The sequence below is a fragment of the Scylla paramamosain genome, unplaced genomic scaffold (assembly GCF_035594125.1).
Source record: "Scylla paramamosain isolate STU-SP2022 unplaced genomic scaffold, ASM3559412v1 Contig7, whole genome shotgun sequence".
Classification (NCBI taxonomy): Eukaryota; Metazoa; Arthropoda; class Malacostraca; order Decapoda; family Portunidae; genus Scylla; species Scylla paramamosain.
This window is the reverse complement of record NW_026973672.1, coordinates 317,044-342,929: the sequence shown is the minus strand read 5'-3', so window position 1 is coordinate 342,929 and position 25,886 is coordinate 317,044. Positions and strand designations below refer to the sequence as shown.

Here is a 25,886-nt window from a genome sequence, read left to right as displayed (position 1 = left end):
AGGTAACTCATTAACAGCAATTAAATCAGAGCGTATTCTGCATGAAGTCAGGTAATAGCTGAAAAGAACACAGTATGTTTCTATGATAAAGTTTCTGCAAATTTACACAGTGATTGATCAGTGGCTGAGTGAAAAATCTAATTGCAAAAAACTCAGTAACTAAAAGCTATGAAGGGATTCGAACTCACACCAAGGGAGTTCGTAGACCAAAAGGAACAGAGCAACAGGACACAAAGCTTGACACTGATCCTTAACATGACACACTGATGGACTAACACCCAGACAGGCTGACAGACAGACAGGCAGGCAGATATAAAGGTCACCTTTCAAATTATTGTGAGACGTTGCCTGAATACAGCAGCTTTTAAAGGCAATCAGATCAGTTCTAACCTTTATTTCCTCACCTTTCTCCTCAGATATGCTAAAGCTGCCAGCCGTGATGCCGAGCAGATCTCCAACAAGCAGTTCTTCATGTTCACTCTGTTTTTTCATCCAGTAATGATCATCATCCTACATTCACCCTGTTGGAGGTAGGTGAAGGGAACACGACCTGAGAAATGTGTACTTTATTCCTGACTAGTCTCGCAGTAGCTTTTTCAGAGGACTGTGCCTGCCCTCTTCACCACCTACATCCAATTTCTCACAATGTCATCACCTTTCTCTGCTGTCCAGTCCAGTAATGTTTCTCTTCTTTCACTGTGTTGTCCTGTCCAGTATTGCTCGTGCGAATGTCAGAAGTCTCCGCATATTGGTCAGTTGGCTTTTGTAGTCACTGTTTTCTTTTGTTTTTATATGCATCTGAAGTTGTCTTGCCTTGTTCTTTCTTGTTTTGTCTTCGTGATGTTGCTCTTCTTTCTCTTTCGTTGTTCAGTTCAGTTTGTGGGAATGTCAAAAGTCGCTGTGTGTGGGTCAACTGGGGTTTTGCAGTCTCTATTTTCTTTTGTTATTACTCGTATATGCTCTTTTATTGGTTTATCCTACTCTTCTTCTTCGTTGTTTTGCGTCTGCACTTACTGCCAACAGAAAATTAGATGCTGTTTAGTAAAGTAAATTCTGTATTGCTGTTTCAATTTTCTGTGATTAAATTGATTCTTGCACCTGTTGCTTCCATTATTCCATCATTCTATCTCTTTCTAAGCTCGCGCAATGGTGTTTTGTCCCTAATGTTCCGCTGGTAGTACTTAGCAGGGCATCTTGTTCTACACTCTTGATATTTATTTGCTTCTACAGATATTCTACGTAGTGTTTATTCCACATTCCGCGTGTTTCTGATGTCATGGTGTCTTGTTCTCTGTGACGTTATGGTGCCTTACGATGGCTGCATTTAACGGATTCTGGAGGAAAATACTGTGGATTCAAATAATTAATGAGAAAAATACCTATTACGACCTGACTAAATCATCTGTGGCCTTTCAAGATCCTTTTGGCTCTACTCTTTAAGGACTGGCACCATCACTGAGCCTTTTTTCTGTCTTGTAGCCCAGAGTCAGAGGGCCAGAATCTCTCCACTATAGAACAATAAGAACAGTGCATTTCAGAATACGGACACATTTCTCAAGAGTCTCTTCACGTTACTGCTTCGATAAAACGCCACACTCTTGCCTTGCTGCAGCTCGTGTGCTCCTCTGAAGCCTCTTTGTTAGCGTTACCCTTACCTGTTGCCTCAAAAATGTGTCGGCAGAGGTGCCTCCCCGCCGCGGCTCTCATGTGAAAAGGTTTGTTTTTTGCAAGCGGGATTTCACGGGTTGGGAAGAGTCAGTTTGGATTTTCCCCGTGCCGGAGTAAAAGGGGGAGACAGTGGTGGCGGAGATCATGAAAAAGTGTGCGGGGGAAAAAAAACAGACGGCGATATCTTTAATGGAGGGCGAGTGTATCACAGGCAGGGGGCGGCGCGACACCCTAACTCAGGGAGGGAAGGGCGTGAGCTTCCAGTGGGACGGGAGATGAAATGTAAAGTTAAATTAATCTGTTTTTTGCTTCAAGACTCGCCATTCAAGTGGAACTAAAGTAAACTTGGGAGTGCTGGAGTTTGTTAAGGCAGTGATGGCGTCTGGGAGTGTGGGGAGAATTGGCGTGGATGTTTCGTGTGGAATAAACACTTCACCGTTTTTCAATAAAGTAATGTATATAAATGAACCAGCCACCTATTTATTTTTTTTAATTCAGTTTATTAATTTTCTTTTGTTTGTACATGTGTAAGTTATGGATAACATTGCAAACATATAGCTAAAATAGATAAGGTGTTAGAATGAACGGGGTTCAGAATTTCGACGGAGAAAGAAATGCCAGCCGATGCACAAACATTTTTCAGAGGTGCAGATATATATATATATATATATATATATATATATATATATATATATATATATATATATATATATATATATATATATATATATATATATATATATATATATATATATATATATATATATATATATATATATATATATATATATGTATATATATATATTTTTTTTTTTTTTTTTTTTTTTTTTTTTCTCTCGTTAAGGCAGATTAATAATGTATACCTGAATATTACTCAAATGTGTGAGGAAGCTTACGTCTAACGTAATATTTAAAAAAAACACTTGTAGGATGAACATTTCACATTATTTTAATTAATATGAAAGGTCAGTTGCAGGCTGAAATGCAAGAAAATAATAAATAGATAGTATTGTTTCAAGTGATTACTGTGAGATGCAATAAAGATGACACACAAGCTCCTCAGTCAGTAGCGTCTTACCTACAAATAAAACGCCGGCCGCATCGTGAAGTACGTTGTGCGTACCACTGGAAGAATGAGCAGCAGTACGGGAGTATGACAAACTGTTTCTAGTCTCGCAATTAACCCGGGAGAAAGAAAAGAACAAAAAATGTATCGACGCAGTCTGAAAAACAAGTAGCATTAAAGAGTCAGAGCAGCGAGGCGTGACCTGAACTCAGCAAATGAAAAGAAGTTCCGCAACACTTTACACTTTTGCACGCTGGTTCCGCTGCCTTTAGTGCAAAACAAACACAAAAATCAAAGTGCCAGTACTGCAACTCTGCCTGCATGCAGCGATAATGCGAGGCCACTCCACTCCCGGTGCACATCCTCGCCATCCGCGGAGACTTGATGCCGTGAGGACGTGAAGAGCTTAACGCCCCGACCCCCGAGCCCCGAGTCTCGAGTCTCGAGTCTGCAGCTCTGCGTCTGTGGACCATATTCTGAAACGCTTCTGCCCACAACTCTACTACTTCCAAAAGACTAATTAAAGTGACATGGGTTTTTAAGGGTGTTTTCGTGGCTTTAGTAACAGATTAACGAGATTTATACTCTATTTACAGGGGAAACACTTGAAAACGCGGCTAATGCTCACCGTGGCCTTTGATAAGAGTCGTGGTGAGAGCAAAAAGTTTCTGAATACTGGTCTGTACCAGTACCGGACGGGCAGATCCTTGGGCACTCTCTGGTGGATGCTTCTGTATCTTCAGATTACTTGTGTATTTTGGAAACTACAGAACGATTCGAGTATTGTAAAAGTATGTGAAAGATGTAGGTGATTAGTAAAAGCAGAGAAAGGAGAAAAAGGAAAGAAAAACGTCACAGCTCCGCGTCTGTGCGAGGACCGGAGGGGCAGATCCTAACAAGAGTGAGTGTTCAATGGGGACTGATCTGCAATGGCTGAGAAGGTTAAAAGCAAAGGAAGAAGCAACTGGTCACCTTACTCCTGTGCAATCTTGTCAGTTCCAGCCCAGCCTATTTCACTCCACTCCTGTTATTTCCAGTTCACCTTATTCGTGTTCACTTCAGTCCTTTCTTATCCTCTCCTATACAATCCAGTCTAGTTTGATCTAGTACCGGTCTGCAATGACTAGGAAGGTTAAAAGCGGAGAAGCTGGCCAATCTACTTGTGTCGAGGCTCAGGATTGCGTGTCTCGTGGGAGTGTGGCTTGCTGTAAAACCTGCACGATTTTTCAAGGGAGGAATAAAACAACAGGCAGTAAAAGGTCTGGGCCACTCCATTACTCTTTTTGTTGTCAGTGTTGTCTCTCCAAGCTGTATCTTTTGACTTCTCTCTCTCTCTCTCTCTCTCTCTCTCTCTCTCTCTCTCTCTCTCTCTCTCTCTCTCTCTCTCTCTCTCTCTCTCTCTCTCTCTCTCTCTCTCGTATATTTGTATAACTGGATCATGCAACCAGGGTAATTTTGAAATATTTACCTAACTAAACGCTAACTCAAGATTAAAAACCGTAGCTGTCTTGTTTGAATGAATGTCCATGAGAGAGAGAGAGAGAGAGAGAGAGAGAGAGAGAGAGAGAGAGAGAGAGAGAGAGAGAGAGAGAGAGACGCTCCCTTGATGTCAGAAGCAGCAAGTCATTACTCTGGCATCTAAATTCTGTTTCATTATATCTGCCAAAGCGATTCCCAGCGTTGATGAAAGCACGGCGGTCCACGAGCCAGGGGAAGCCGGGACCAGCAGCGCGTCACCAGTTGGTAGCCCCTGGTTTCCACATGACTCCTCCTGCAAATAAATAAACAAGTAGAGCTGTGTTTGTAGATTCAACAGAAAGGCGAGAAAGTGCTGGACGCTAAGAGGAGTGGCGTTAAATCATGCAAATATTAGGAATGCATTGCTGAATCGTCGCTCATATGCCGAGGGTGTCAACGAGCAGCTGTCAAGTGGAAAAATAGTTCAGTTTTCAGTTTACTGGGAGTCGATTTCAGTTACGTTTCGCTTTGGTAACGACACAGCCTCGAGGTTTTTTTTTCTTTTCCTTCTGGCAAGTCGTTCCTCTTGCAGTGTCTTTCCTCTCGTGTCTTAACAGTAATATGTATGTTGCATCTTGTGTCTCCAGTGATTTCGTTATCAAATACAGTCAAATTTGTTCTTGCATTTTACGTTCTTGTGTTATTTTTGGTTTGTAGTATTGTAGTTTTAATTTTTGTCGTAATTTCTGTGGTAAAAGGTAATTTATATTCTACTACGTGTTTCAGATAGTTCAAATGTTTATTTATTGTATAGCATCAGTTATTTGTTATTGTTTTTACTATCCGGTAAGTCAGTCAGTCAGTGCCTCTCCCTGTCTCCGGTTCAGTATTATCAGCCTTGTTAACGGAGACCCGCTGAGTGTTTGATATCATACTTATTACATATTTCAACACGTATGGGATGGGTAATAGCTTCTGTCCCTGCAATATTGTCGTTATTGGAGAAGTGCCTCATTCTTGTCTCCTTGTGGTTATTATAAAATTGTGGTTTTTATTTGCTTTCTCGTATGTACAGAATTTATGCATTGAAATTTATGTCCCCAGTATTTTAGTCATTAAATAAGAGTCTGCTTATTGCGTCCTCTTGTTACTAGTGAGTTTATTGTAATATTTTGCTATTCATTTTCTTTTCTCCGATCGTCGAAGACTGGTGTATTGCAATTTAGGCCTTCCCAAAATTTTCGAGGTCGAGGTCAAGGGTCGTGTTGGTCGTTGTGTTAAGATCGAAGGGCGTGTTGGTCGTTGAGTTAGGTCAAAAGTCATGTTGGTCGTTGTGTTAAGGTGTAGGGTCGTGGTGGTCTATATATAGCAAAGTGAGGGTCGTGTTGGTCACTGTTAAGGTCGAAAGTCTTGGTGGTTGTGTTGAGGTGGAGGTCGTCTTCTCATAGCCGAGAAATGTTGCGTTCGTCACTCAGTATATAAAGAGTCGCACATTCTCTCCCTTATTCTTCTCGCCGGCAAATTCTGGACCAGACTCCTTCGGTGCATTTCTTATTTTCCATGACTTTTCACATTTTTCAAGAGCGGAATATCAGGTTGCCTTTAGAGCTAAATTGAATTTGCCTGTTTTGCAATCCTGAAACTTGAAGGAACGCTGCACACCAAGCCTTTGTTTATTCCTTGCTTCCAGTGCTCTCTCTCTCTCTCTCTCTCTCTCTCTCTCTCTCTCTCTCTCTCTCTCTCTCTCTCTCTCTCTCTCTCTCTCTCTCTCCCCGGAGTGATAAGACTCGCCTATTTTTCTCGTCTCCAAGGCAGACAGGGTAACAAGGTATAAATATAGTTTGCAAAAGTCTATGGTTATTTTAAGAGTCCTTTTAACTTCCCCAAAGATCAGGTTTCTGGCACATACTGGTACATGCTCTCTGTTACTCACTCCTCCATGAATAATAAGGCACACCCATTCAAGTCCGCTCTTAACCAGGTAGGGCATATGTGCATCTTGTAGACTATAATTATCTTGAGTTTCCTTATAACTTTACAGAACTAGTCTCTTTGCCACAATATTAGTACATATTTCTCTAACGTGCACCTTTTACACGTGTTCCGACACAAATGTACTGTACGCTTGAGTGTGTTTGGCCACGAGAAACAGGGTATGTGTATCTTGTAGAAGACTATGGTTATCTTGAGTTTCCTTGTAACTTTCCCAGACAACAAGTTTCCTCAATAATGGTACACATGTACTTTCCAACACTCGCTCCTCCCTGTATGACAAGGCACACCTGTTTCTCTCCTCTCCCAGCCCGAGCATATGAAGACTTTCATATCTTGAATTTCCTTGTAACTTTCCCCACAGAACAAGCCTCCTCGTCACAATAATGATGCTTGCCCTTTACACTGGGCATATTCTCCTATTCTGCTACATGTACGACATAACTGTACGTAAACTTCAGTGTAGTGAGGCTCCCGCAGCCACCTGTCACTCCAACGAAGATTTTCCCTCCCACTTCCTCTAGTCACGGAGCCACACTGCACATACTAAGCGAGGCCCACGCAGGTCAACGCCACTAAAGGGAAGTAAGATAAATTCGTTACCATCCACAACGTTCCATTCTCAGTGAGTCGCTGCCCCTGTCGTTGCCTCCTCCCCGAGTACACTGACCACACTGTCCGCCGCCTAGCTTCAATAAATCACTCCAGCCGCTGGTGGATCCTATTTCTGTCGAGATTCTGGGTGTCTTGTTTAAATTCTATCAATCCTTTGAATCCTTGTTCGCAGCACTGCTGAAATTGTGGCACACACACATTGGGTATTTGGATTGAAATAATATTGTGACTTGTTTTTTTTTATTTCATCGCTGAACGTGTATCCAGAGTTTCAAGTTGTAATTGTACTCGTAAAACGTATTTGCAGATTGATTTGAGTGTGTGTTTATTCTCATGTAGGTACATGTATGAGCTTTCATCCACAAACACTTTAAATTTCATATCTGGCTGAACTATTCCGTTATGTTAGATTACGTTGGTTCAAGTTTTAGAATAGTACGCTTCAATTCAGTCTTCGTTTCTTACTTTTCGTTAAGTTGGGATAGGCAGGGGAAGGAAAAAGGAAGGAAGTAAGATAAGATTAGGTCACATCCAATTTCAGAAAGCAGTAATACGCCCCTGCTTGGCCATCAGCGGTTCCCTCTTATTTCACCCACGTGAATAGAGTGTTCAGATGTGAATCATTTAGGTGTGACAGTCTTTCATGTGGCCTTCCTGTACATCATCATGGGGGGTTTTACATTACCTCGCCCTGGTCATCAGCCCCGCTCTGTTATTTGACCCTTCTGGATAGAGTTCAGACATACAGCATTTGTGTGTGGCGGTCTTTCATTTGACCTTCCACTACACCATTCGGTCGGTGCACTGTCCGTATTTTATAAGATTTACTTCGTCGCTTTCCGCCTCAGCGTTCCGTGCCACAATGGTCGACCCGACTGACAGATTCCATGCATTCGTTGCGTCCCGCTGAGTGCGACGCCGCGCCATTTCATTCCCTTCCTGCTTTTATTCCCGCACCGCATAGACCACCAAGGCGTCTCTCCGTCTTTCAGCTCCTTAATTAGTGTTCATTATTACTTTTTACAGGATTTTACTCTACACTGAGGACTGCAATGCTAATTAACTAGAGTATATATACGAGTAGTTTTTTTTTATCTTATTTTTTTTTGCAGTTCTCTTATTATTTCATCTATCACATCTTCTTTCAATAGGTACATTAAAGTATGTTGTCTTATAGTGTCTTATGATATCGTACGTCTGTTTTCACAATAATCCATCACTTCCTCGTGCTCACACACACACACACACACACACACACACACACACAAAGAGAGAGAACAGTCAAGGGATTCAAGACAGTGGTGAAGATGACAGATATGGCAGACGGTGCAATACAAACTCTAAATTTCATATACTGCAGCTTGGTGAATTTCTGTTGTTGTTGCTCCTATTGCGTCGTCGTTGTTTTTGTTTTTGTTGTTGTTGTTGTTGTTGTTGTTGTTGTTGCCATCAACTTTAGTAGCTTCAACCATCAGTAGATAAGATTAAATAACAAAACACACCCACACACACACACACACACACACACACACACACACACACACACACACACACACACACACACACACACACACACACACACACACACACACGTCACCACTAAAACACACCAATACAAAAGAAGACAAACCATCGTATTTCCCCCCAATACAACACACACATCCCTCCTTAGTGAAGTAAGGAGGCTGGGAGCACATGATTCCGTGTGTCGCGACGCTAATTACGTCTGCACCAACACTGCCAGTTAATCGAGCAAACACGTCCTGCAGTCTAAGGTAACGAGGAGCCCGGCGTGAGTTAGGGAATCAGGAGAGTGAAGGGAGTGAAGGTGCCGGACAGCAGTGAAGGGCTGGACGAGAGGCGCCGAGGGAAGCTGGACTCTCGCGCTCCTGATTAAGTGTTGTATTAGCTGAGGATGAATGTAGCCTGTTAGCTTGCATTGTACGTTGAATTGGGGAGTTAAGATAGTGAGTTATGGGGAATTTCAGTGGATTCTACCCTGTTACTCTTCAGTGGTTGCTTATGAGTGAGTTTTGAGTGAATTTCAAGTGGTTTCAAGTAGACTGAAGTATAATTCAAGTGGATTCAAGAAGAAAGCAACTTTAAAAACCGTGTAATTTTACTAGTATTATTTTCGAAGGCCACATAAATGGTTAGCCTGATTCTTAGAGTGTTTATCTTGTTGATATCGTAGAAATCTTGTTAATGGGTCTTTTTAACCTTAAAAACACCCGTAAAACCCGTGTCCCTTCAACTACGTAGAGCCTTTTGAAAGTAGTGGTGCAGTGCAGAAGTGTTTCAGAATATTGTCCTGATACAGATGCCGCCGCTCTCCTCACAAGGCAGGCAGGCAAGAGGCTCATTTTGCATAAGCAGATGGCGGGGCTGGAGGGGCGCGCGTGATGGCTATCTGAGTGAGCCGAGCGATGTGACGCACTCAATGTGACGTCACCTTTTTGAATGTGAAATGAAAGGTGATGTATTTCTGATAAACTTTAATAAATTTACAGTGCCATGCAGTATATATAGACACTGTATTGTGCCTATATGGCTGACGACGATGATGATGATGACTGACATTATAACATTATAGAGGCGAAGCAACATAGCCTGAATCCTTCCTCCCTTACCAACACTCCAAACAGGACACTACACCCTATCACTTCTCAGCTCCCCAACCAATAGATAACCTTAGCCTCAACCATTACACCATGAACAGATTACAGAAAAGAAGCAACACAACTTATCTCCTTCCATACCCAAGACTCACAGCAAGGCACATCCCAGCAGCTCTTCAGTCAAACACGCCGGCCATCCATTACTCCCACCATCATAAAGCGAGACAAGACTGCAATGGTGCCTTTGTCCCGGGCAGATTGGGAGGCGCTGCATTGCTTGGCGGGGGTTGGGGGGATCTGCTCGTCGCGCTAAACAACCCATTAAGGCGCCGCCGCGATGCATCACCTGCCGCATCCGGTCCAGGGAGCCCACCGCCCCCGCTATCCCCCCAGCAGCGTCCAGGCGAACAAAGGAGCATGAATGTTTCAGTGAGTGATGATTATTAGTCGGGAATGCACACTTGCTGGGATTCATGTGCATACTTGTACGTGCATGCATCTACACGCGTGCAGGATGGTGCTGTGTATGTATGTATACTCGCACGGACACACACACACACACACACACACACACACACACACACACACACACACACACACACACACACACACACACACACACACACACACACACACACACGTGAAAAATAGAGAAAGAAATACCGGACAAACGTAGATACGATGTCATTTATGTTACAACTCCGCCTGCAAACAAACCGTCAGTTAGTATTATTTTTTACACACATAGTGAAAAAAGGAATGAAAAAAACAAACAAACCTAGAAACAAAATCCTTTACATTACTTCTGCAGCCCAAAACCCATCCTACACTCAAACACGTATCAATGTCCTTCTGTACACAATTAATAAATACTTGACACGGAGGAGCATCCATCATCTGTCAGTGTGTGTGTGTGTGTGTGTGTGGGAAGGTTCGATCAGCTGGGGAAGCGACGGGCAAGTCTCCTTCACTGCGAGTCATCATCGTCACGTTTATTAATCACGCAAGGAAAGGCACGCGGCTCGCACCATTTAGCTTGTGGTCGACTGGAAGGATAAAACGTGTGATAGCCGGGATGGTGGTGGTAGTGGTGGTATTTGATGTCATTGCTTGTGGTGGTGGTTTCTGGAGGTAATTTTGATGGTGTGGTGGTGGTAGCTGTAGTTGTTGTTGTTGTTGTTGTTGAGGATGACAAACTCAGCTCATACGCGAAGTTATGTGGTAGTGTTGTATGCTAGGTAAAGTGAGGAAGGTATTTTCAAAGCGCACGGAGGGGAGCCTAACTGGGTCTCGGTCTTTGCCTGACGTCATAGGTAATCTAGACCAAAGCTTCTGCCGCTCGAAACTCTCCAGTCAAACACGTAGTCACCCTGCCGCCCAGTGGAACGGAGCCTCGTTTTCTGTTGTGGTCGGGGAGGCTGCGGTAATTTTGTGAGTTATGCAAAAATGCCAACAGTTTGTATCGTGCGTGGGTGCAAATCAGGTCACGTCAAAGGTGATGACAGAATGCATTTTGAAAAACTACCCAAAGTGGAAGAACTTAAGAAAATGCATAATAGATAAGTATAGAATATTATGCATATGGTTTGTTGCCAGGCTCTCGTTTTCTTCCAAACACACACACACACACACACACACACACACACACACACACACACACACACACACACACTGCAAGTGCCTTTATTATCCACTTTCGTTACTTGATCATAGTGACAAAAATTACTAGTGCCTGAATAAACAAGTTCCGTCAAAGTATGATTAGTATTCGTCAGTTTGTTAAGAGACTGTCGTCATACTTTCTTTGCTTTCTATTTATTTGTTTATTTATTCTTTCAATTTTTATCACGTTAATCTTTCCTTTTCTATTACCGTCCCTCTCTTCTCCCTCTTCTCTCCTTTCTCTATCCTTCGTCATCACAGCAGTTTTCTTCCCGCTGTTCTCTTCTTCCCGATATCATGGCTGCGCCTCCTGCAGCGCAAAGGTTTCCCCAAGATCCCTGCAAAAAGATGACCAAGACCCAGTAAGGAAAGCCCATTGACACACACACACACACACACACACACACACACACACACACACACACACACACACACACACACACACACACACACACACACACACACACACACACACACACACACACACTAATTACTACTTTTCTTCTTTCTGTACACTCAATAGAGTTTCCGTATTTTGGATAAGAATTCAGAAGGAGGCATTTTATGAACAAATTGGAAATGAAAGGCAGAAATAGACTAAGTAGATACGTCCTAAAGTGTGAAAGATTATATTATATAGAATAGAAACCAAGAATAACTTCAACATGACACCTTTACTCCCCGCAGAAGCAGTACTAATAGTAGTAACAGAAACAGCAACATTAACAGTAGCAGTTGTACATCGCTTCGCTCCTTCAACGGTGCCGCAATTGACTGACGCCTGACCTCCGTCCTGAGCCTCCCAGCACGCAACATTCTTCAGGTCAGGCAACGCGGGAATCGCTCCACCAACACTAATCAGTTTTCACTCCACGCCACTCCTTGGTCTCTATTCTGAAACGTTTTGCTTTCTTACTATGACTATTTTTCAAAGGTCACAGAGAAGATTAGTCCTGTTTTCAAGAGTGTTTCTCCTATTAATAATGTAGAAGTCTTGTTAATGTCACTAGAACCGGAAAAAATATCTTTAAAAATCCATGTAACTTCAACTAAAGCCTTCTGGAAGTAGTCATGGTGTGGCGTAGAAGCGCTTCAGAATATGGTTCACTGATGTAACCGTTGCGTGTTTGAAATACCCCAGCAATGCGCGTGCTAAAAATACACCAGGGCCTTTGACACATTTAAAGAAGGGATAATTAGAGGCATATTTTGGGTCCTCGCTTTGAAGTTTATGGGACTTGCTGTGCTATTGGGCGAAAATGAGAGTGTTCATCAAATGGGTTTAGCGGAATTTATAACATCATGATTACGCTATTTCGCTTCCTCCCTCCAGCGTGAACGATACTTGGCTTTCATTCCTGGCGCGCTTTACGTCTTGTTAAGCTTCAGTGACGTCATGTGTTCCTCACTTAGCTAATTGGTGAGCGCTGAGGTCCTCTGGGTAACACGGGACGCCGTAACATCCATGCAACACTCGCAGACTACATTGTCTCTGAATTGGCGTGTTGCTCCACTATGTTTAACAGGCTGTTGTGGAAGGTAGTGTTTTTAAAGATGTTTTCATGGTGCCTGGGAGAGTTTGCCAACATTTAGTGGAAGTTGTTGGGATTTTCATGATTCCTGCTGGTTTTTTGTAGTTTTTGCAGGTTGCTTTCATGATTCTAGTGATAGTTTAACACGTTATATTGGAAGTGATATGTGTCTAATCTTTAGTCTGTTTTTACAGGTTTTAGCGGGAGTTGTTAGGGTTTCAAAAATGTTTTCATGATTCTGGGGGAAAGTATGACTGGTTTTAGCGGAAATTGTTGGGGCTTACACGATTCTTGCAGGGGTTAGTGTGCGTTTGAGAGGTGTCTCCACAATTATAGAAACAGTTTAACAGGTTTACTGGAACTTATTAGGGTTTTGAAATATATTTTCATGTTTCGTTTCCCGCACACCTTGTTTTCCTTGCTTTCCTCCCTGCCTTGCTTCCTCCATATCTCGTGTCCTCCATAACTCGTGTCCTCGTTGCAGACAAGAAAGTGACGCCGTTCATTTTGTCCTCGACTTAACACAGCGTCCCACAGAGCCGCTCACCACCTGCACCCCGACTGTGCTAAGTCCTCGACAGACGCACCACCGCTGCCTGGCTGGCTCCGGTGCACTGGGCGGCTCGTGGTGTGAGGTGAGGGTTGCTCGAGTCTGACTCATGGCGGTTAGTTGAGAGAGATGGTGTTTCGTAATCCCATCCAGCGACATATGAACCTGTTGTTGTGGCGCCGTAACTCAATCAATTAGCGTTCCCTGATCCATCAATTGTTTCTAATCAAGTGTGATCGTAGATGAGAGACGTTGCAGTCTAATAGGTAATTCATTGTTGTCATAATAGCAAAGACTTAAAAGTTACGAAAAAAAATCTGGGACGTAAATTACAAATATTAACTTTTAATTAATGTCATGATTTGTCAACCTAAAAACTCCAAACACAGGTAGGAAATTATAATGGGAGAAAAAAGATGAATTTTGTCATGGAATCTCCTCCTCCTCCTCCTCCTCCTCTTCCTCCTCCTTGTTCTCTTCCTTGTCCTCCCCCTCCTACTTATCATTTTCTTTATTCTCCATCATGATCATTATCATAATTTCTTCTTCTTCTTCTTCTTCTTCTTCTTCTTCATCTTCATCTTCATCTTCATCTTCATCTTCATCTTCATCTTCTTCTTCTTCTTCTTCTTCTTCTTCTTCCTTTGAGTGTTGTTGTTGTTGTTGTTGTTGTTGTTGTTGTTGTTGTTGTTGTTGTTGTTGTTGTTGTTGTTGTTGTTGTTGTTGTTTGTTACCACCTTTTAACAGCAGTCTATATGGAAACGTTCGAAATAATTTATTTATTTTCAGGAAAACTTTTAACATTATTTTTAAGATCATACTTCTCAATCTTCATAAACTTTATGAATCTATTTACTCGACTGAGCTTTCAATTTCAACTTTATTGTTAAGATTTTTTCATCCCACAGTTTGTTTTAATTGCTATACTCTTTTCAAAAACTCCTTTAATATTCTTTGACAGTTTTTGTCGTTAACTTTTCTTAACTTCGTGAATGTATTTACTCGAGTGAGCATTTGATTTCAACTTTCTTACCAAATATTTCTTATGAAGCATTGTATTATGTTGTGTGACTAATGCACTGGTATAGTATTTTCTTGAACATTTCAAACAATGTTCTCGAAACACTTTTCTCAATTTTTCACAACTTTTCACAACTTTTAAGTTTCTTTATTGGAGAGAACGTGCAATTCAAACTTTCTTATCAATTTTACCTTTTCACATAACAATAGTATTTGAAAACTTTTTAATATTCGTTAAACACTTTTCTCAGTTTTCCAGAACTTCTCAATTTCTTTACTCGAGAGAGGGTACAGTTTTCACTTATCACTTATCGTTTTTCATATAACACTGTACAACATTTAACCATACTCCTGAGACAGTCTTTATTCTCAAATTTTCGCAACTTTCCCATTCCTTTACTGGAGAGAGCGAACAATTTCGGCTCTTATTACGTAGTTTCCTATTTTCACATGACACTGGACAACACGCAAGAGCCGAGCAGGGCACGTGGCGGGAGCTGCGGAAGATTGGCCTGAAATGAGATGCCGCATTTCACAGAGTGTCTGGGGTCACTGGGGATGCACGTGTTGTTATTGCTTGCACTTTCTATTTATTTATTAATTTATTTGTTTATTTATTGATTTATATTGCTGTTGCTGTTGCTGTTCTTGTTGGTGTTGTTGTTTCTATTACTACTACTATTACTGCTGCCACTGCTACTGCTACTATTATTATTATTACGTATTATTATTGTTCATTGTTGTTGTTGTTGTTGTTGTTGTTGTTGTTGTTGTTGTTGTTGTTAACATTATTATTATTATCATTATTATTATTATTATTATTATTATTATTATTATTATTATTATTATTATTATTATTATTATTATTATTATTATTATCATCATCATCATCATGAATAGTATAATAAGAAAATGTTTCTCTCTTCACAAAAAGTAGAGTATAAGAACATTGCCCTGATCGTTGAAGCTAATTTCTTTTAATGATAAAATCTGTATTACAAATCACCTAGAATCAATTAATTTTATATTCCGGTAGTCTGGGAGTTTTTTTTTTTTCAATTTCAATTTCATTTCTATTTTAGCACTTATCTTACCTGCAAGTATTTTTTTTTTTACAAATTATTTTTTTCACAATTTTTTTTTTTTCCTTTTTTTCTTTTAGAGGCAAGAGGAAGGAACGGAACAGAGGTGTGACACTCCCCGCCAGCCACGCTCCTTACGCTCCTTCCTGAGTACAGATGTCATTGTTAAGGTTAGTGTGTTCATCGAATTATTTTGTGCATTAACCCTTTCGTTGCTGTGTTGCTTTTGTTAACATTCCCGGTGGAAGTAATTCTCAAGGACGCACAGAGAAGAGAGAATGGAAGGTTATTTATTTTTTTTTTCGAGGTTACAAAGCTATTTAAGAGTCTGAAGCACGACAATTAGTGTTTAAAAAGTATTCGTGAATGTGAAAAAATAGACATAAAAGACATTAAGCAATAAAAGGGTTCATTTAACTTCCATCCGGTGCTTTAACTTATTTAACTTTGTGTGTACATGCATGATCAAATCTGCGTGTCACATACTAGGACCATTGCTAGCTGGTCACAAAGGATTACGGGTATTATTTTTTCTTTTATTTTAGCTAAAGTAAGAACTATATCGATCACTGAACTGTCGATGTGTTGAACCAAATTTTTATTTTTTCTTTATGATCATATTTGACGGTGCTAATTATAAACACAGACTTTTCTCAAGCTAATGTAGTAATTATTGAGGAGATCGAAACTTCATTTGAGTTTATTCTTTATTCATTGTTTGCAATTATTCGTGAGTCTGAAAATGAAGTGAAGGTGTCATTGCCAGGTGTAGTAATAGGTATTCTTATTTACTATTAATGAGCCGAGTATTGTTAAATGGCAGTGATGTTCCTTCTAAGGACCATATTTGCAAACTCTTCTACGCCACATCTCCACTGCTTTCAAGTGACTCTACATAGACGAATTTATATGAGCTTTTTAGACTGGTCATAGTAACATATTAACAAAATTTCCACACTGTTAACAGGAGAAACGCTTCATAATCCAGCTAATCATCTTTGTAGCCTTTGAAAATAGTCGTGATGAAATTACTTAGGTTTTTAAGAGTGTTTTATGGTATTAGTGACAGATTAACAAGATTTCTGCATTACTGACACGAGAAACTCTTGGGAACCAGGTAATCATCTCTTTGGTCTTTGAAAATAATCGTCGTGGTTACATTGGTTTTTAAGAGTGGTTTATATAGTACTAGTGACAGATTAACAAAATTACATTACTGACACGAGGAACACTCTTGGGAAGCTGCTAATCATCTCTGTGGCCTTTGAAAATAGTCGTGGTAAGAGAAAGCGTTGCAGAATAATGGTTTCTGTATCAGTGTGTTAACTTGGAGCTCAAATTAGTATTGCTAACACATGTGTTCATATTGATAATAGCATGACGTGTACTGAAACATTAATACGTAACTGCCATAAACATTTCTTACAGTGACTAATTAATGTTAAGATCTGAATCCGAAACAGGAACGCAAATTTCGAAATGTTCAAATTCATACACCTCCAGCACATTATATTGGCCAGAGAAGTAAAATATGGACTCAGTATATTAGAGAATATTTCCCGCCTGGCAATTACTATTGGGAAACACACACTGGTTTCCCGCCACACTCATTGGGCGGTATCACTCCTGGTCTTGGCTCCTGTTAGTTGAGGCCTCTATCAAACAATGAATCTTGCTACTCCTTTTTATCAAACAATGAATCTTGCTACTCCTTTTTTTTCTGTTCTTCTTACACTACTACTACTACTACTACTACTACTACTACTACTACTACTACTACTACTACTACTACTACTACTACTACTACTACTACTATTACTACTACTACTACAGGAATGCTCTAAACATATTCATTACAGAGATACGCTAAATATATCCAGTACATCTTAACACATCCCTGCGAAGCCCCAACACAACAGTTATACAGCGAGAGGTTAACTTCTCCGCCCTGATCCGACAGCCAGCCGCCGAGTTACTGTTTACGGAATGAAGGTTTTCACTAAACGTCCCGCCTGATGGTTTTATTCCCTCGTAAAGGAGATCATCGCTCGCTGCGCCGCTTAATACATCACCAAGCCTGTCTCACCCGCCGCCCAATAGCTCAAGGTTAAAGCTGCGGAACTGTCAGAGTTAGGCTTACCACTTCTTAACCCTCAGTCTTCGGTTGTCTTGACTTGATCTAACCAGATATAGTAACTAGTAACTCCACTATTAAAAATGCGGTGTATTATTGTTAGACTTCGTAATTATCAACTCTGAGTCTTTTGTTATCTATTCTGACGTTACATAACCTGGCTAATACATCCAATATCAATGGTGCGGCGTGTCAGTGTTACTTTAAATGCTTTCTAACCTTCAATCTTTATTACTTTGGGGATGATAGGCTTAAAAAGATTGGTTTGCTTCATACAGGGACTGCCACGTGTAGGCTTGATGGCTTCTTGTAGCTTCCCCTTATTTTCTTGTGTTCTTTCTTTCGTTCTAATCTTGACTCTCTCTCTCTCTCTCTCTCTCTCTCTCTCTCTCTCTCTCTCTCTCTCTCTCTCTCTCTCTCTCTCTCTCTCTCTCTCTCTCTCTCTCTCTCTCTCTCTCTCTCTCTCCCCTTCCCTTCCTTCCCTCTCTCCTTCTCTCCTGATTCCCCTTTCCTTCCCTCCCTCTCTCCCCCACTTCCCTCAGCCTCGACAAAGGAATCAAATGAAATGCACAAAAGCTGTCAAGTATTTGCCGCACCTCACAGGAATCGTCGTCAGCAGGTGGCGGCGCTTGTGCTGGGGACGCAGGGTAGAGGGAACGGCTTCAACTTTGTCGGGTCTCCCATTGTTTGGCGCTAATGATCCAATGACTCCTAGCCTTAGTCGTAATTGGTTGGGTGAGTAATAGGATTATTCTCCGCTAATTGGGCCGCTGTATGACTTCACTGGTTGGTGCACGACATAACATGGATCTGTCACCGCCACCACCACCACCACCACCACCATCATCAATAGCGCTAGCATCGTCACTAGTGATTTGCTTGTTTGGTCCAATTTTCTTCTGATTGTGGTGTAAGTACTTGTGGTGTTCGGGTTTCTCTCTCTCTCTCTCTCTCTCTCTCTCTCTCTCTCTCTCTCTCTCTCTCTCTCTCTCTCTCTCTCTCTCTCTCTCTCTCTCTCTCTCTCTCTCACTCTCCTCTCTCTCTCCTCTCTCTCTCTCTCTCTCTCTGAAATGATAGGTGCAAAGAATGAGACAAAAAAGTAATTGACCTGGTGAAATGAAGGAGAGATGGACTTGAAGATGAGTTACAAAGAATAAGAGAAAGAGAAAAGATAGAATTGATTGAAATAACTGGAAAAGAGACGACCTTTGATAGCGGTGTAAAGAATGAGAGAAAAAGATGTAATTGACAGGAGTAGATGGAGGAGAGCTGGACTTAAAGTGCAAAGAATAAGAGAAGCCAAAAAAAAAAAAAAAAATGCAATGAGGAGAAATAAATGAAGGAGAGATACACTTTGAAGGAGATGCAAAGAAGTGGAGCAACAAAAGAAGACGTGATTGACAGACGTAACTGAAGGAAAGAGGGTAGAGATGCAAAGAATGGGGAAGAAATTAGATCTACAATAGACGGGAATAACTAAAGACCGGTACTTTTTCAACCAGTTACAAAAAAGTGAAGCAAGAAAAAGCGAGAAACAAGCTTATCTAAAGGGAAAAAGATTTATAATGTAGTTACAAAAAAATAAGATAAAAGGAGAAAAGAGGTGGAAGTAAACAGCTGACATAAATAACTGAAGACTTTAACTAGACGTCAATTTCTGGTATTTAGGAAATGGCAAAAGAAGAAGAGGTAAAGAACAAGAAAATATCACAGGGGAAGCAAAGTACTTTTACCTTGGTGGTACAAAGTAAATAAAGTTCAACAGTCAGTAGCCACAAATATCTGTAAATTTAGGAATGTCAATAACAGTGACATTACGTGTTTGTGCCTTAAACCCAACGAAATGCCACCGACCGTAAAACCAAACCGACACCTCTCTATTAATTACGCAAAGGTGAGTGAGAATACATGGGCGCGGCTGTCAGAAAGGCCTGCTGCTATAAAGGTCACTGGAATTCAATATAACGTGCGTGTCACTTTACTTGAATCGCAGGCAGTGTCTTCAAACCTTTTCACACCACTAAGAGCAATGCATGACTATAAACATCTACAAGGAAGAAGGGGGTAAAAAGAACAGATTTCCCAATGTCTACCCTAGAATCTATTGCGCTAAACGGAGTGTATGAAATCTATAAACACCTACAAGAAAGAAAAAAATGAACACTGCTCCCCTTAAGTAATAATTTCTCTCTTTTCTCATCAGCCCTGCCAGTTATTCCCTGTCACTTCTCACACTAAGAGTTCTTCACACACGAGGAATGAAAGTCCCCTTGTCAGCCGCGCGTGAAATGAGAGTAATAAAATGTGCCGGTAGTTTCAGAAGGACTTTTACAGCACTCACCAATGCCCGGGTGCTGTGTACGAGGAGGAATGTTTGCCGGTACGCTGGAGAGGATAGTAGCAGACCTTGAGACCTTGACGTGACATTAATAAGTGGATGGATTAGGTTAAATGAGCGGATCTTCTTTCATTCTTTGTAACGAGTCTTATTTACGAGGAATAACGCACGAAACTAGTTTGAAATGAGAGAATGTTGATAGTTTAACGTAGTAACGTGAAGTTAATACGAAGATAGGTATTTATTAGTTGAATGGAGCTTGCTTGATTATAAAGAGTCTGGTTTACGAGGAATAACGCACGGAACTAGTACAAAATAAGAGAATGCTGATACTTTAACTTAGTAACGTGAAATTAATAAGTGTATTTGCTTTATTTTGCGTGATAATTCTTAAATTAATACGTGGATGGATTCTGTTAATTGACGGGGTTTTCTTTCGTTCTTTATAACGACTTGTTTACCAGGAAGAACACGCGGAGCTGTGAAGTGAGGAAGGAGGTATTAATAGTTCATATTTGTAAAGTTTAATTAATACGTAGATGGGGGTGTTTATTAAGTAAATGGGTCTCGTTTGATATTTTATAGTCAGTTTTATAGTCCCTAACGTGGAATAAATACACAGATGCATTTCAATAGAGAGTATTTGAATTCATACTCTACGCCGCTCAGTATTATAAGGTGTTTACATGGAAGAAAAAATGCAGTTATGAAGAAAGAAATTTGGAGCCATGAACCTTGAGTCGTGACGTGTAATGAATACCTAGATGGATCTCAGCAATTAAGGGCCTTTGATTTCATGCTTTGTAACGTTCAATATCGCTGCTTGCCGGGACGGACACGCGCAGCTACAAAGTGAGATGCTTAGCCAATAATGAACTTTTAGCTCCAGATTTATGTGTACAGTGGTTTGTATTTTGTTGTGTGATTTCGTGTTCGGTAAAGCTAAATATCATTCACGTCCTCACGATTTTTTTTACTATTTTTTTTTTTTTTTTAATGTAAATACTTTTTTGGCCAAGGACAACGGAAACTGGTGGAAAAAAGTCCTATTAAAAATGTCAAATCCTAAAAGTGTCAGTCAGATGACAAGACGTAGAGTTACACATTGAGATAAACAGCGAATAAAAAAAAAAAATATAATCTCTCGCGTGAAACTGATACGCAGACAGATCCCACTAATTAAAGGTACCTGATCTCATACTCTCCAACACTCAGCATCATCAAGTGTTTACGAGCAAGGAAAGGTGCAGTTATTAGCTCGCTTGGCTCAGCTGGTAAGGAGACGAGGCGACAGTGCGGAAGTGTTTATTATGTACAGGGGCGAAAGGAAATAGGTGAGGTACAGTCGTGGTGAGAAGCCGTGGAACCTGCCACCCGAAACATAAAGGGTGTACTGCTGCTGATGATAGTGCTGTTATTACTACAAAATTTTAATACTAATTATACATCCTTCGATTTGTGTGTAGAAAGAGATAAAAAACGAGAGCGAGGGAGAGAGACGAGAACCGCCATACCACCCCATAAAAATTGAAAGAAAGGAAGGAAAGAAAAAGACGGCTCTGCTTTGGCAACCAGTGCAGACTCGCGCGGAAGAAGACGAGACACAAAGGAAATGTTTCAACCGCACCTGGCCAAATTGTAACAAAGAAGACCTGAAGTAGATCCGCGTTTTTCTCCCACTGTATTTTTGCCTCCGTGAATTGCAGAGGCTTGGAAAGGGCAGATGTCAAGATGAAGGGGCTGGGAGAGGAGACTGGGATAGCTGGGAGAGGAAGCTAGGAGTGCTGGGATGAGAGAGCTGGGATGGGCGGGTGAATGCCTCCAGGAGACCGATGACTGGAATACGAAAGATGCTGGAAAGAAAAAAAAAATGAAGAGGGGAGAGGCGTCTGTTGAGGATGGGTCTGTTTGTGTGTGATAAGGTGTGCAGGTGAAATGAGCGTGTGTTTGAGTGAGTGTGCGTAATGCCCTCACACACACACACACACACACACACACACACACACACACACACACACACACACACACACACACACACACACACACACACACACACACACACACACACACACACACTGTAGGTGATGGTGAAGATTTAGGACATGAGAAGAATGTGTTAGATAAGATTTGGCAGATGCTAGAGCGGTAGATATTAAAAGGATATGTTAGAGAAGGTTTGTGTGAGTGATAGAGCATAGAAGTGAAATGAGTTGGTGTCTAGGTGAGGTGGTGTAGTAATATGTACATGTGGGTGACTGAAGAACGTGTAGGTAGAATTAAGAACCTAAGGACATAAGAACGTACGTAAAGGAAGCTGCAAGAAACCATCAGGCTTACACGTGGCGATATTTGTACGATACCCTCCCACTTATTTCCACTCATCATCACCGTCCATGCATTTGTGTCTGGGACGTTAGATGGTAGAAAGGTGCATGTTAGAAATTATGTCCTTATAATGCCTAATATTTTTGCCTTCGGCTTACTCATATAACAGAAGTAAATGAATAAGTATTTCTTTCCTATACAGTAGATGAAAAAAAAAATATATATATATATATACAAAATGATGTACATACACTGACTAACAAATGTCATCGAAGAACCTCAGAAATGTACTGTTAATTGATACCAGAGGGTCACCAAACAATGAATATTTAAAACCCTTGCGCTTAACCTTTGAAATGCTAATGACTGTGACATTTATTACCTCATGCGGGAAAGCTTAGATGATTTTACCTGACCATTCCTTTTCGTGTCAGTGATGTCGATGAAAATTGTAGGATAAACTTACACCATAGCATTTTGTTAATGAAGGAGAAAGCAAATTGTTGACAGTATTCCTGGGAGTCGAGAGCTTATTAGTTACTGTTGTGAATAGTATGTTGTGTGACGTAGGAATGCATTATTATGTAAAGGTGCGTTAATGTGTACTGCGCTGGGTGGGAAATGAACGGTTATGTGTGTGTGTGTGTGTGTTTGTGTTAGTGATATATCGGATATCCGCATTACTATTCGAATCCGCGTTTTAAAACAAAGGATCCGCAATATCATGAGCGTGTGAGTTGAATTAAGCTAAATTTGAGTGAGTGAGAGAGTGAGGGTAAGCGTGAATGAGTTTAATGGAAAGTAAGATTGAGTTGAGAGATTAATACAGTGAGATTGGCTGTGGATAGGAAAGAATAAGTGAGAATAAGCCTCCTCCTCCTCCTCCTCCTCCTCCTCCTCCTCCTCCTCCTCCTCCTCCTCGTCTTCCATGTTCTCCATTACTGTGTGCACGAGTAAAGCCGAAAACATAGAGACAAAGACGAAAGAAAATATAAAGAAGACAAAAGGAAAGGAAAGGAAAACAAAGGAAGGAAGGGAGAGAGAAAAGAAACAGAAGAGTTAGAAATGAATGAAAAAAAAAGAACAAAAAGTAAGACAAAAATAAAAGAAAGAAAAAGGGGAGATGGAGGGAAATGAAAGGGATGAAGAAGGAATAAGAAATGAAAGAAAAAATAAAGAAAACAGAGAAGGGAAGGGAGAAGAAAACGAGAAGTAACTGACAGTGTGAAATGTCAAGGAGAGAAAAGCAGAAAAGGAAGGCAGGAAAAAAAAAAGTTAAAGGAGAAACAGAGAGAGAGACGGAAGGAATGTGGAAGGAATAAGAAAACAAAAGAAAAAAAAGAAAAACACAATAAAAAGACAAGAGAAAGGAAATGATGCATAACTGGCAATGTGAAATATCAAAGACAGAAAAGCAGGAAAAGAGAAACAAACAATGAAGTGAAGGAAGTAAAAGAGATGTAGAAAGTAAAAGAAGGGAAAGACAAATAATGATAAAGAGAAGAGAAACGAAGAGAAAGCGAACCAGAAATGAGAATCAAAAATCGAACACAGAAAAAGATGAAAGAAAAGACGAGAAATGGAGGAATGGAACTGAGATTGAACGAATAAAATATGAAAAGGAAGGAAAACTGGAAAATACGCCTTGCTGGCAGAGAAACGAAGGAAAAGAAAGGAAGGAGAGAAGGAGAGGAAAGAAGGAAAGGATAGAAGTGTAGAAGAAAGAAGGAATAAAGAGAAAATAATAGAAGAAAAAAGAAAAAGAGAAAGAAAAGAATGGACAGCAATGTAAAATACAAAATACTTAGAGAAATTAAGAAAAAGGAAAATGACGGAAGGATATTATTGAAGAAAACAAGGAAAAGGGAAGGGCAAGATTGATCACCAAGCACATAAAGATTAGGAAAAGGAAAGACAGAGGAAGATAAGCGAAAAAGCGGAGAAGAAATAAGGGAAAGACGAAAAGGAATAAGAGGGAAAAAGACGAGAATGAAGACGAACTGAAAGGGAAACAGAAAAAGGAAGGAAAAAAAAAAGATACGTGAAGGCGCCTTAACGGTGAAGAAGTGAAGGAAAGGAAAGAGGACGAGCAGGATAGCAAAGTTCCTCAGTGGTTCAAGTGACGCTGGGAAATCGAGGGGAATAGAAGGGAAACTTGGGAATGTGGAAGGAAACTAGCAGGTCAGAGGGTTAACAGGCAGGGGAAATTACCTTTTTTGAGGGGGTGCAAAAGGTGACGGTCGTAGATAGCCATAGAGACAGCAGTGGTAGTAGTAGTAGTAGTAGTGGTAGTAGTGGTGGTAGTAACAGTCTGTTTCGTTCTGTATATGGAGATAATATTTGTGTGTCTGTCGCTTTCTGTTTCTTGATTAATCTGTTTATCTGTCTGTCTATCTATCTATCTATCTATCTATCTATCTATCTATCTATCTAATCTATCTATCTATCCATCTATCCCACTTTATATCTGTTTATCAATCAGTCATTCTATCTATCTATCTATCTATCTTTCTATTTATCTATCTATCTATCTACCTATTTATCTTTTTATCTCATTCAGTCGATCAATCACTCTATCTATTTATGTAACCACCTACCAGTCTACTTACCCACCCCACCCACCCCATGCATCCACCCATCCACCATTGCTCCCGTATCTGCATCTCGCTACGTAAAGAAGATAAAGCAAACAAAAAGAAAGAGACCCTCCCTAGTGCCCCTAGTGGTGGTGGTGTGGTGGTGGTGGTGGTGGTAGCCGTGGCGGTGACTAATTAATCGCCACTATACGCACTGACATCCACCGCCGGGAATATTAAAGGGCAAAAATTTCCAGCCATAATCAAGGGATTTTCGCCCGTTCTCTCAGCCACTACCCCTGCCACTCCCAGCCACTGTCCCTCCCCTCCGAGTGTTTGATATATAGAGTGGAAAGAAATGCCAGTCCAAGTGAAATGGCGGCAGATGGGCGCTATTGGGTGGTGGCTGTGTCGCTTTAATGTAAGCAGAGCAAAGAATCTCGCGTATTACGGTGTTAAGAGCGACTTTTATACCGGGCGAAGACAGTTTTGTCAGCTGAATGAAGGCAGTCTGCTATTTAGTGACGGGGGGAAAAAGCTTGTGTGTGTGTGTGTGTGTGTGTGTGTGTGTGTGTGTGTGTGATGTGTAGGTAGGAACGCTTTACACAGGAAATGGACCCTGAGTTTTGTGTGTGTGTGTGTGTGTGTGTGTGTGTGTGTGTGTGTGTGTGTGTGTGTGTGTGTGTGTGTGTCAGCACGTCCTAAAAATAGGTAATATTCATGAAGCAAAACTTATTTCTGAATTTCTGAAAGGCAATTTTTTTCTTTGCTCTCTACTGCGTATAGTGAATGAAGGTTAAATATTGCAGGCTTCTTGGCTTGCCCGTGTTGAAGTAATTTAGTACCCTCTCTCTCTCTCTCTCACTCTCTCTCTCTCTCTCTCTCTCTCTCTCTCTCTCTCTCTCTCTCTCTCTCTCTCCTCTCTCTCTCTCTCTCAATAGATAGATAGATAGATAGATAGACAGATAAACAGAGAGACACAAATAGATAGACAGACAGATAGATAGACGTACAGACAAATAAATAAGATAGATAGATTGATAGAGACATACAAATAGACGGACAGACAGCTAAGTAGGTAGATAGATAGATTAATTAACATATAAAGACAAACAGACATAGATAGATTGGTAAATAGATAGAAAGATAATGTAGATTAATAGACGAACAGAAAGACAGACAGCTAAACAGAGAGACAGACGGACGGACACAAGCACCACCACCCGCGCAGCCTTAGTAAGTGTTTGGTG

General features: G+C 40.8%; 1 long non-coding RNA gene across 2 annotated transcripts in view; it reads left to right on the top strand.

Annotated features, from left to right (window-relative positions):
- Positions 1-25,886, top strand: part of LOC135096785 (uncharacterized) — a 73,063-nt gene that overhangs the window by 38,368 nt on the left and 8,809 nt on the right. For both annotated transcript variants that reach the window (XR_010265020.1, XR_010265019.1), the window contains 2 exons: positions 417-530; positions 15,344-15,433. This is a non-coding gene — a long non-coding RNA (uncharacterized LOC135096785). The remainder of the gene's footprint in view (positions 1-416; positions 531-15,343; positions 15,434-25,886) is intronic.